Here is an 11,061-nt window from a genome sequence, read left to right as displayed (position 1 = left end):
CGTGCATTTGTTGTTTGTACATCACCTTTAGTTGCTACTTTCTACCACCGGAGGGCGCTGTGGTTAATGTTTACAAGTGGTAACCAAAACGTGACATGCCTTCCTGCTCGAGGAAAACATTGCTTATTGTCCCGACAACTTTTATCCATGTTTGCTGTTCTCTTTATCATTAGTTTTTGTGCTTTGCGTTCAAATTCTACATTCTGTTCTATTTTAATTTATTTAATGGGTTTACATACAGTAATATTGCCCCCACATGAGCTTCTTCACCTATGACCTGGCAGCTAGACTGGGTGAAAATCTGCCATTTTTGAGTAACTGTTGGACTACACTGTCTTAAAAGGTAAGCAGAACTGCATTGAGTTTTATTGGATTACATAATTGCTTTGTGATTACTCAGTGATGTTGTGAACATTGTTTGAATGGTTTTGTTTTGTCTTGTTGCACACAAATCCAATGACGAGTGTATGAAGTGCTGTCTCCATGAGTGAAAATGCATTATTCTTTAAGCACTTGTGCTTCTTTCCCCTACACAGTAAGCTGTGATTCTTGATTCTTGGGATGTTTTGATGAAAGAACTTCACATGCATGTTATTAAGACACTTAAATTGTTGAGAAAATAGCGGCTGTGTCTCCTTTTAAAATACCAAAAAAAGGAAAAACTGATGCTTTTCCTACGCATTGGCACATTATTGCATTGCATAAAACTGCCAGAAGCCGTTAAATCTCACACCCCTTTCGCTAGCCCGGTAAAATAAGCGGGGTTTCTGTTTCTCCTGCAACTCTTAAATCGGTTCCTTTTAATCCACAGAGCATGAACTCACATGAGGGGAGGCACAGGTTTGCACACTGTTGCAGTGTTTGAGCAACATGGGAAAACAAAAACGACCTAGACAACAGTTTGCACTGTTGAACAGGACAAGTAACTTATAATCAGCCAAAGCAACGACAGCCCTCATGAGAAAGGAGCTCATTCCAACAACATGCCAATTGTGGTCTACCGACGTTTGTGTGAAATTGTTGCCTGCGCCTGCTTGACTTCACATTGCACAAACCTGCTGCAGAGAATTGTGACATTCTTTTTTTTTTCCTCAGACATTTGCATTGTAGGCGCAGCAAGAACTTGTGCGGTCGTAAAAATCAGCTGACAGCGTGAACGGTCACGCCCGCGTGTCTGCTGGATATGATAACATCAACATGACGCTGACTGTCTGAGAGGTTAGTCGGATACGATCCGCTTCGTTCTTGAAAGCGGCCCACTGAGCATTCACATGATCAAAATTACCATCGTATTTGTAGGATTCATTTAGCCTAAATTTGCAGAATTCAAATGTATTTTTTAATTGTATTTTTCATTATTTAGTTAATTGGTGTATTGTAAATAGGCAGTCATAAAAGTTGACAATATTTTTGTAAAGGTGAATTTGTTAATTGTAAAATGAACCATTTTATAAGCACTGTACATCTAATGGATTATTTGTTCTATATGATTAATTGATTCACTGTAACTAATAAAAACAATTGTTTAAGTAAAATAAGCAATTTTATATATGCTGCCCTATAAAGTTAATATTTTTGTTATTTTTTAATTAAATTTTAAAACATTATAGGAATTTTATTGTGATTGCTTTTTATTGAACAATTTTACATACACATTTGAACTTGTCATGTGTTTATATATACACAATACTGCACAGTGTATGCAAAAAGTCAAAACTTGTCCCCACAATTACTGTGACACCCTCAGAATATAACGTTGCTGTATTCAGGATGAACCAATTGCACACACCTGTCATCATTGTGTGTCAAATTAATTTAGTCTTGATGTTCTAGTAGGCTTTTCCTGACATGTCTTGCTTTTCGCAGAAGGAAGGTTTTGTGCTTACACAGACTGCAGTTTGGAGCTATTTATCATGCTCATTGTTTTTTTATAATCCTAAAAAGTAGAATGCCTCTAAAAAATAAAAAAAGGAAAAGAAATCTACTCAAATGAAATAATAATAAAAGTGCAAACTATTCACGAGGATAGGGAACTAATGAAACAGACGAGTTTTTAAAAAGGACACTTAACTCGTTATATCCCCGTAATATGAATGTATGTAATGTGCCTTATTAGTCGTACCGCTTGTTTTTGTGACGCTCGAGAATAGTCGCAACAACACGAAGGTTCAACATTTGTTTGTGTTCCTCTACCAGCTGGCAGTAGGCCCCTCCCCGTATTATGCAAATCAGCCGTGACGTCGACGGAAGCCAACGCGACGTACGCTTCTTCCGACATTACTTTAAAGGCGCATAAAAACCCTTGCGTTGCAGTTTAGAGTGGCGGCCGGTCGGAGCGTAGCAGCCGGAGCTTGGCCGACGCGAGGACCACCAACGAAGGCGACGGCTTGACGCGACCCGGCGAGGTGAGCCCGCTGTCCGCCGCGAGGGGAGGGGGTGGGGGGAGTACTTGTTATGAAGCATTTTTTGGCCGCTGTTGACATTCATGCCGGCGGCTGCAGCATCTCAGGTTGCTGGTGCAGTGGGTGGAGGGAGGAGGGGGGACGAGACGGAAGCTTTTACAGTACAAAAACATTCACACTGAGGCGAACGTACTTGAATGTTTTTAATGGCATTGAACTTAAAGGTGATTAGCTGTCTAATTAGCCTCATTCGCATCATGTTCGTCAGCAGCTTCACCACGTAGGTGGCAGGTAAGCAACAAAAATGGTGCGACGGGGAAATGGGTGGCATTGAATGTATTTTTGTGACGCTTTGAGTGTGTGCATGTTTCATTTCAATGTGCATAATTGCCTGGAGAGAATCAACGTTTGCGTGTGGGCAAGTGGTGGAGTGTTGTGTGCCAACTGCTACATTACAGCTTGGCAGTCTTGTGTTATCTGTTTGTTGTCTTATTTCCTTTTGTTTGGGTGCAGGTGCAGGACCACAGCTCGCACCAAACGACATTAATGAAGCTTTCCGACACTTTTTGGTGAGTTGACTTTATTATTGTTGACTTTATTTATTATTTATATCAAACATTGGTATAGGAAGTGCAATTGATGATGTGTCTAATGAAACTGGTGTTTGAAACAGTTGTGCTGCTGTGTTTGGTTAGCAACAGGATTTAAATGGATTTTTTTTTTTAATCGATTGGATGATGAACCAGCCAACCAAATAGTGCCGTTGAATGATTAAATACTCAATTGCAGATGGCTTGGGACACTTTTGGATTCATACCAAGCATTATTACATGTCTATTGCAGTTGATATCATGTTTGAAGCATTAACAATTTCAATGTCAAAAAGCATGTGGCAGACATGCCCGCATAACACAACATTTCCTGTTATATTTGTTTCTTTGATACGCCAGACGTGTTCAAGTAATAAATTATGCAATAAAAGAAAAAAACAAAAATTAGGCCAGCAAACGTGAATTTTGAAAGATGCTTACGCTTGAATTCATGTGCTGCTGTTTTGGTTTGCAATCGTCTATGAACAGGGAAGTACAGTTGCAAAGTTTACATGTCTTTAAGCCCCCCCAAAAAAAAAAAAAACAACAACGCCCCATTATCGGGTTTTCTGTATTACAAGAAAAATGTTCTCGGGTGAATTTGACCCGATGTATGTTCAGTCAGAAAAAATAATCCAGTAGAAAAAACTATATCATATATTTAGTTTTATTATTATTTATTATTATTTTTTTAATTGATTTGATTTTTCAACTTTACAACAGGTCATGAACACGCAGGTTAGGTGGATGATGCGTCAGGTGACCATTTTTGTGGAACTATGGTCGCAATGTACGAACTAAACGCACACGCTTTCTATTCATGACGTTGGTCAGAAGACTAATAATCTGACGTTCTAAAGAAAGCGGCTCGCACAAACCACCGACATGAGGAGCGGAACAATACTGAATAGCCGCGCTCAACAAGGCTCTTGAGAACCCGAGCCGGCCGTGCCCAGAGAGGGTCCAAATGAGTCCGACAGCGTCTGCACTTGTGTAATCGTCCCACTCGGCGTTTTTGTGCGCGTTTGCGGTTTTCGCTTGCAGATGGCTTCAAGCTGAAGTGGGAGCAATCGGCTTCCTCTTGATGAAATATTTGCTGACTGTCAACTGTTGCTTAGTCAGCGCACAGCACAGACGTAGTGACAAGCACCCTGATGCATCCTGGCCCGAGTTGTCACATGAGCGCGGGCGCACTGGTGAGCACAAATGCAAACGCAAACGGAGCGTCAGGCGCACTTGTAAACAGATTGTTTACATGCTCGACTTCATATTCGGTCTTTGTCTGAGAAAAAATGAGCAGATGACGTGAACAGCGGAATCTCAAACCCCAACACGTGTTCCGTGACAATGGACAACTTTCCATGTTGGACAGATTAACCATTGAGATCAAAGATATTAAGTCAGAATGTTCCGAGAAAAAGTCAAAGCGTATGTTTTACTGGGACTTATGTCATAACAAAGTTAAAAATAAAGTACTACTAATAAGGAAATGTTGTAATTTTGTGAGAATAAATGCATACCTCTGCAAGAAAAAACATTTGTATAATATTTTTTTTTTTTTTAAAGAAGGTAGAATTATACATTACACTTGTAGAAAACAAATCTCACAATTCTATGAGATTGTTTTTATAAATTTTAAACAGGGAAAAAAATAGATAACCAGAGTATAGATTTTTTTTAAACAATATTCAGAAAATAGTTTACATTTTGTATGTGTTATAACTACTGTAATAAAGTTCTGAAAAAGTTGTAAAAATTCTGAAAAAAAGGTCCGCTTATAAGAATAAAGTTGTAAAATGTAAAGTATGAAATTCATTAAACTGTTGGATTTTTTTGCTAAGTCTCAATATTGAAAAATAATTAAGTTAAGAATTTTTGAGGTTGTCATCATTTTATGAGACCTCAGACTTCAATAAAATATGCCCATAGCAAAAACCAAAACATTAGAAAAAGCAGTCCAATCAGAGATGACAAAACAAAGAACCTCAACTACATTTTTTATTAGTTTAAAATAATACTGGGTAGTGGAGGATATTAAAGTAAAACTTAATAAAATGATCTTACTGCAATACTGCAACTATTTAAGGAATCAGAAAAGACCAGACAAAACTCGGTGATGTCACTCATACAGTCCCCTCCAAAAGTATTGGAACGCCAAGGTCAGTTCCTTTTGTTTTTGTTGCATGCTCAAGACGTTTGGCTTTCAGATCAAATCTGAGATAAAAGTTTTAGAATTCCGCGCTCCACAATGGTTTGATTGTCTCCCATAGATCTTCATGTTTGCTTATCAGCAAATGAAATGTTCACGTGAAACCCAAAGCCAAAGAACAAGCACTATCCTAATGTTTAAGCAATTTAAAAGGCCTTTGGTGGGGGACTGTATTTGATGACTTATATTTGTTGAGTTTTAGATCATCATGTCTGAATGAAATTTGCCATTTTAAGAGAAAACCCGATTTTCCGGAATGTGTATAACTCTTTGACTGCCAGACGTTTTCAGAAAAGGGATGTCGTGGGTGCCAGCCGATTTTTTTGACAGCATTTTGACTGATCTTTTGACTGATCTTTCAAGGTCCACAGAAAATTATGTGTTTGGACTATGGAAACACACATGCTACCAAATGAAAGATTGGACTCTCATCTTTCATCAGAAAAAAAAGTTGTTTCTACCTTATTCCGTTTTTGAGTAATCAACAATAGAAAATGGCTAGTTTCACCTCTGTTTTGAAACAAACGTCTTTTAACGTCTTTGGCACTCCTCCATAGGATTTTACTAAACGTTATTTAACGTTTTTGGCAGTCAAAGAGTTAATCTGTAGAAGCGAAAACCTGACAGACATGCGTTAGCAAACTTAAAAAAACGCTCTGCTTCTCATGGGAGGTAACAATTTGAACTTTGTGGCCTCCCAAGACCTTTGTTCACCCAACAATGTGCGACAGTCAGTACCGGTTCTGGCTGAGTCATCTTCAAGGTAGAAAAACGGGAAGTGTAAACCTACCGACATTTAACCAGTAACCAGTTCTGCTCAATCTCGTGATACCCAAATTCTTCGCGATGAGCAAAACGTGACTTCCTTGGCCGTTATTTTTCAAAAGAAAAGAAGAAGTTGGAGAATGAATCCTCGCTAGTTGTGAATTCAAGGCCAAATCGCCATTTTACCACCTTTTGATGTGTCCGCAAACGGGTGGGGGGGGGGGGGGGTCCCATTGGAGTTAATAGACGTCAGAAGGCTTGACTGAAATAAAGCGCGCACACACACATTGTGTATTTTCTACAGGTGGGAAGTTTTTGTGCGTGGACATGATTGTCTTATCTGATCCGTGTGTGTGTGTGTGGGGTGGGTGTGTCTCGTCTCACTTACATCAACACCATCTATAGTCCTATCTCCTTGACATCTCTCTCGCTCGCTCGCTCTCTCTCTCTCTCTCACGCACACAGTGATGGCTATAAAAGAAGTCGCGTGAATCCCGCTGGAGTCAAAAGACTCGAGTTGCTGAGGATTAAACAAGTCCTTGTGCCTTTTTTTTTGTTTTTTTTATGCATTTCTGTGGACTCGGCAGGCAAATACGGATGTAAAGGTCGGTTGACAAGTGCAAGATTTGTGGAGGCCCTCGTCACTTGCATGTGGATGCTAGGCGTGCGTCGTTTGTTATTTACTGCATGACAAGATTGCAGGTAGTCAAAATGGCCTCCGCAAATGGTGTCCGATTGTTATTATTGCAATGAAAAAATGAGTTATAAATTGACGCTAATAGAATGAATCGTTTGGATGATCGTTTTCATTGCTACACTAACGCTTTGTCATGAGCACATCAAAAAAACAAAACAAAAAACAAAAGAGGCTTGTCCTGGAACATTTTGTCTTTCATTACAAACGAGACGACAGCCTTCTTACATAGTGTACTAACTAGCCTGAAAGACGTCAATTAATTTGTTGGAGCTTGTAGGGTGTACATGTCCATGCAAGACGACTCTTAAAAAAGAAAAAAAGTATTTTTGTTTTTTTGGGGGGGGAGGCGTTTCGAGCGATTTTCGCAATTTAAAATTGTTCCCAGGTGTCTTCATAAAAAGTATCTTTGGTCAAAAATACAGAAAGGATAAAGAATTGCTGTCAAGATAGCCCCCGCTTAAGCCAGCCAGATTGATAATTGTGATTCACTCGAGGGAGTTCTTCACATTATCAATCTGGTACTTTACTAAGCAGACCCGTTCGGGAAAGGCGGGGCTTGCTGTGCAATACTTTGAGCTGATTGGACGATGCGGCATCTTTGCACGTTTTGTTTTGGTCAATCAAGGCAACGGATGAAAATCTCGTCTTCTCGCTGTTCAAATTACACAAGGAAACGATGAGTCATTTTGCAAGATTATAATTAATTGCAGCATCCATTCGTCTGTTAGGTTTGTTTGTTTGAAAATTAAAAAAATTACTCATCTTCATCGCAGGTGAAGATTGACACAGTTGCAAATTTCAATGCACAATAAACCTTTGACTAGTACCAATGAACCACCCAACTTCCACACAGTTATCTGCACCAGCGCCAACTTTTTATGTTTCCACTCCTTTTGTGCAAATCATTTACAAATGAATACAATTAAAATGCCCTCTGGCTTCTACTGCTCTTCCAGCGCACGCAATGTTTATTCAGACAAACAGTCGCACCTTTCGCCTCTTATTGGAACCAGTTTAAAAGTATGCAACAACCTTTTTGGGGTGGCAGGCATTTTAACTTGACGCCAGTTTGGGTGTTTGCGGCCTAATCCTGGCATCAATGGGTTGCTTGTGCACTTTGAACTGTTGTTTGGGTTCAAGTGGCTCAAGAGGCTTTCTTTTGCAAAGGCCAAGATGGCTGCTTTTTTTCCCCTGCCATTTTCTGCTTCAAGGTGTCTTCTTGTCAGTTTCACTCCTGTTTGGGACGTTTCTCGTTATGGCGCCTTAAACGTCGCACATCATTTCCACTGTTACCAATACAACGTTCTCAACATCCACGTCCATACAAACTGTGTACCTACATATGCATCTAAAAAAAAAAAAAAAAAAAAAATTCACGAGGACATTAAAAAGATCATTTGATCTATTTTGCTAACCAAAACATCAGCACTTAGCGAATTGCTTCAAAGTTTGATAAATATGGTCCTCATTAACAATGGTCCTGTAGACTCACAGCTGATTGCGTGAAGCATAGTTTGTTTGTAGTGCCGAAGTCCAATTTGTTCCATCAATCCTGGAAGAAAAACATTTCATTTATTTTGACAACTTTATAGTAGACATTTTTGTCAGTATCATCAATATGAACCTGTCACAGTTGGTCGCTGCTGCTGCGCGAGTCCTTATCTGTAGCCTGCATGTGCACACAAAGGTGGAGAGAAAAAAACAAGTCAATATATAAAAGGAGCACGTTTTTAGCCGAAAACCAACTACTTGTATGCTACTGTGCTTGATCGCTTCCCACCACTGGAAATGGGCGCATTCATTTAGGTAATGCATTTCACCGACATACTTTGAGGTCCACTTGCGTGGTTTTGTGGGTAGGACGATATCTTCTGCCAGTAACGTGACTCCGCTGTAGAACTAGGCCAAGAAGACCAAGTTAACGTCACACGGTGACACCACCAATATGCCATTTTAAAAACAAATGAAACTGTTTACAGCTTCTAAATCTCAGATGATGATAATAATAGAGGCAAATGTTTGTTGTTTTGTTTTAACTTGCTAGCTGCTGCTGTTGCTATTATGGCCAGGCAGGATGCTGAATAGCTAGCGGCTGTTCGATGTAATAAAATTATAATCTGTGTTCATTAGATATTTAAATACACTTTAAACCCTAGCTTTTCCTTAATTATATATTTTTTTTTTTTTGTTTTCAAATCAGCCAGTTTCAGCTAATTAACTTACTAGATGCCATTTGGGCCAGTGTCATGCTAACTAGCTAGCCTTTTAGCTAGATAAAACTACAAACCAGGCAAATGGGTCTTAAGGAGCTGTTGTAATACACCCTTTTTTGTTTGTTGGGGTGTTTAAGAAAAATGAAAACGGCATTATTTATTTTTTGTCGAAAGCAAACGTACAGGGTCTTAACTGTCTGCTATGATACTTGTTGTTTCAAAAACATCTTTCTAGATGCCATTTGGGCCAGTGGGAATGCTAACTAGCTTAGCCAATTACTGCGATTAAACTAGAAACACTGTTTTATGCCCTTTTTGTGTTGAACTTGAAAGCAACTATCGCTGACCTCAGTTAGCAGTGATGCTGCATTCAAGTGGGAAAATAACCTTTCGTTTATTATGCATAGCTAACCGTGACTAATGTGGCAGGTTAATTTATTATCTCCACCATTTTTAAGTTATTTTATCTTAGCACATCAATCTTATTTTTTTTTATTTTGTGTGAAGCCACATGCCAACAGTGGTGTCTTTCTTTTAGTCGAATACACTTTGGTATAGTTTGGTTTTGGTTGAATTTAGACAAGTTTGCGTTGGAATCTGTCAGACTCTCGATAAGCTCACCATTAATTAGTTAGCAGCTGCTATCTTGAGCCCAGTGCAAATGTGACTAACCCGCGAGAGACATTTGTAAAAGATTAATTCTGGTTTCCGATGGCCCTGCTGCTCATGCTTCCCCGGGCCGCCACCTGCCTCAAAGGCCTTATGAATCATGCATGCATGGAACAAGACTTTAACCACTGTCATTGTTTTACGTTGTGCTTTTTAATAAATTACTCAATGAGGATAGAAGTTGATGAATTCTCAGTATAGACATATAAAGTGGCACTTTTATCAAATACAAATGCTGTATTACACTCGTTCCACACATGTTCTAGTATGAAATGTGGTGGGGGATCATTTGTGATCAAATTTGAAATCAGGCACCTTGGTCTGAACTAGCTAATATAATGATATAACCAGGGATGTGATTTGACCAAAGTGAAATTATCTGAAAATTTAGCCGGGGGTCTGGGGGCCGCTGGCACCCAGCTAGGTCCAGGGCAGTGCCCTGGTGGGGGGACAAGGGCCCGGAGCTCATGGGTTTTCTGTGTTTTTAAGTACTTTCAATGCACTCACATGACAAAGAAATAGACAAAACAACAGCATAAATTTTCAATGTATATTGAACTATCCCATATAAAATGGCAGTTTTAGTCAACTCAAAATCAGTCACATTCAAAAACATTGGACTGCCTTTGCTTTTAAAAACTATCACTGAGAATATCATCATATCTAACTAATGTGATTACTAAGTTAACACATAAATAATGTTGAGGGGTTCAAATTTCATGAACAAATAATTGTATCATGACCAAATGAAAAGTAACTCATATTAGAGCATACCACAAATGTCTTTGTTATAGCAGAAGATGTTATCTGTCGGAGTCATGTGCATACACAATGAACTACTAAAAAAAAAAAAAAAAAAAAAAAAAAAATCAAAATTTTTTTTTTTGGGGGGGGAGATAAAAAAAGCGGAATTCCGCGAATTAGCGGAAAAATCACATCCCTGTATAAATCCCACCATTCCCTTTTGTGGTGTGCTTATTGATTTAGATATGAAAAACAACAACAAGGCAATTCTTTCTGCTTTAAAATTAGCCTAGTGTAGATAATTCACTTGTTAGCTGCTATGATTGCCATTTGGGTCAGCCAGGATGCTAACTAGCTTGACTGTTAGCTGTGATCAAACAAAACAAAACCAGGTGGACTGGTCTTTTCTAGCCGTTTTAGCACATTTAAGTAATCCTTTCCCATTTATTGCCTTGTGTTTGTTTTGTTGTAGTAAATAACAGTCAGTTCCAGCTAACTTTCTAGTTGCGGCGGTTGCTAAATTCAATTGGCCATTTTGGATGCTAAATAGCTTGCATGTTAGCCAAGTTGAATGCTAATGTCAGTTAAGGTTCAGATGTGGATAAATTAGGTTTGGATGTCTGGGACGCGAAAGGAAAATGAGTGTGTTCGATACGTGTTTCTTTCTAAGCCCCAATGCAATGTGATACATATGAACAGCAGGTATATTATGTCATAATTTCTAACTGCCAGTATTGTAGTAATCCGTGAGTTATGAGTACGGGATTTGTCA

General features: G+C 38.9%; 1 protein-coding gene across 5 annotated transcripts in view; it reads left to right on the top strand.

The window, feature by feature from the left end:
* Positions 1–2,225: 2,225 nt before the first annotated feature.
* Positions 2,226–11,061, top strand: part of LOC144037636 (solute carrier family 45 member 4-like) — a 34,655-nt gene continuing 25,819 nt past the window's right edge. Inside the window, exons 1-2 of one of the 5 annotated variants that reach the window (XM_077549251.1) lie at positions 2,226–2,405; positions 2,916–2,971. The gene's annotated coding sequence lies outside the window, so the exon portion shown is untranslated. Of the gene's footprint in view, positions 2,406–2,511; positions 2,694–2,915; positions 2,972–6,458; positions 6,669–11,061 lie in introns of those variants that run through there. The other 4 variants (XM_077549244.1, XM_077549245.1, XM_077549246.1 and 1 more) reach the window with 4 other exon arrangements.

The sequence above is a fragment of the Vanacampus margaritifer genome, chromosome 17 (assembly GCF_051991255.1).
Source record: "Vanacampus margaritifer isolate UIUO_Vmar chromosome 17, RoL_Vmar_1.0, whole genome shotgun sequence".
In the NCBI taxonomy this organism is placed as follows: domain Eukaryota; kingdom Metazoa; phylum Chordata; class Actinopteri; order Syngnathiformes; family Syngnathidae; genus Vanacampus; species Vanacampus margaritifer.
Note: the sequence above shows the minus strand (reverse complement) of the source record. Positions and strands in the feature narration are given on the sequence as shown.